Source organism: Mesoplodon densirostris, chromosome X, assembly GCF_025265405.1.
Source record: "Mesoplodon densirostris isolate mMesDen1 chromosome X, mMesDen1 primary haplotype, whole genome shotgun sequence".
Classification (NCBI taxonomy): domain Eukaryota; kingdom Metazoa; phylum Chordata; class Mammalia; order Artiodactyla; family Ziphiidae; genus Mesoplodon; species Mesoplodon densirostris.
In genome coordinates this window covers 53,037,483-53,039,256 of record NC_082681.1, presented here as the reverse complement: position 1 = coordinate 53,039,256, position 1,774 = coordinate 53,037,483, and the positions used below count along the sequence as shown (strand labels likewise).

The window sequence follows — 1,774 nt, the reverse complement described above, 5'->3', positions numbered from 1 at the left end:
TCAGCTTTTCATTGTTGATTATAATGTTAGCTGTGAGTTTGTCATATTTGACCTTTATTGTGTTGAAGTATGTTCACTCTATGCCCACTTTCTGGAGAGATTTTAATTATAAAGAAATGTTGAATTTTGTCAAAAGCTTTTCCTGCATCTATTGAAATGATCATATGGTTTTTATTCTTCAATTTGTTAATGTGATATATCACATTAATTGATTTGTGGATATTGAAAAATCCTTGGGATAAATCCCACTTGATCATGGTGTATGATCATTTGCTGATGGTCTTTGACATGAATTATAGCAATATTTTTGAATTTATCTTCTAAAAAATGGAAATAAAAGCAAAAATAAACAAATGGGACCTAATTAATCATAAAATCTTTTGCACAGCAAAGGAATATATCGAGAAAATTAAAAGATAACCTGCTGAATGGGAGAAAATATTTGCAAGTAATATGACTGGTAACAGTATAATAACCAAAATATATAAACAGCACATGTAACTCAACGTCAAAAGAACAAACAGCCTGATTAATAATAGGAAGAAGACCTGAATAAATATTTTTGTAAAGGGAACATGAAGATGGTCAACAGGCAGATGAAAATATGCTCAACATTGTTAATCATCAGGGAAATGCAAATCAAAACCACAATGAGATATCACCTCACACCTGCCAGAATGGCTATCATCAAAAAGGACACAAATAACAAATGTTGGAGAGTATGTGGAGAAAAGGGAACACTTGTACACTGTTGTTGGGAATGTAAATTGGTGTAACCACTGTGTAAAACAGTACAGAGGTTTCTCAAAAAATTATAAATAGGACTGCCATATTACCCAGCAATCACACTCCTGGGTTTATATCTGAAAGAAACAAAAACACTAATTTGAGACCCTCTCTTCCTTGGCACTCCCTACGGGGTGGAAGCCATCTTCTACTCAGCATTATGGCTGCTCTCAGATCCCTCGTGAAGCCCAAGATCATCAAAAGGAGGACCAAGAAGTTCATCCAGCACCAGACAGACTGATATATCAAAATAAAGTAGAAGTGGCAGAAACCCAGCGACATTGACAACAGGGTGTGAAGGAGATTCAAGGGCCAGATCTTGATGCCCAACATCAGTTATGGGAGCAACAAGAAAACAAACACAGGCTGTCCAGCATCTTCTGGAAGTTCCTGGTCCACAGCATCAAGGAGCATGAAGTGCTGCTGCTGTGCAACAAATCTTACTGTGCTGAAATTATTCATAATATCTTATCCAAGAACCACAAAACCATTGCAGAAAGAGCACTCCAGCTGTCCATCAGAGTCACCAATCCCAATACCAGGCTGAACACTGAAGAAAATGAATAGACAGTTCATGGTGTACATTGGGTTTGTGTTAATAAAACCACGAAACTCGAAAAAAAGCACTAATATGAAAAGATACATGAATCCCAATGTTCACAGTAGCATTATTCACAGTTGCTAAGATATGGAAGCCACCTACGTGTGTTCTTTTATTCTTTTTTTAACATCTTTATTGGAGTATAATTGCCTTAAGATGTTGTGTTAGTTTCCACAATATAACAAAGGGAATCAGCTATACATATACATATATCCACATATCCACTCCCTCTTGCATCTCCCTCCCACCCTCCCTATCCCACCCCTATAAGTGGTCACAAAGGATGGAGCTGATCTCCCTGTGTTAGGCAGCTGCTTCCCACTAGCTATCTATTTTTCGTTTGGTAGTGTATATATGTCAATGCCACTCTCACACTTCCTCCCAAAT

General features: G+C 37.1%; 1 pseudogene; it reads left to right on the top strand.

Annotated features, from left to right (window-relative positions):
* The first annotated feature begins 946 nt into the window (after positions 1–946).
* Positions 947–1,353, top strand: LOC132482458 (large ribosomal subunit protein eL32-like; annotated as a pseudogene).
* The last annotated feature ends 421 nt before the right edge of the window (positions 1,354–1,774 follow it).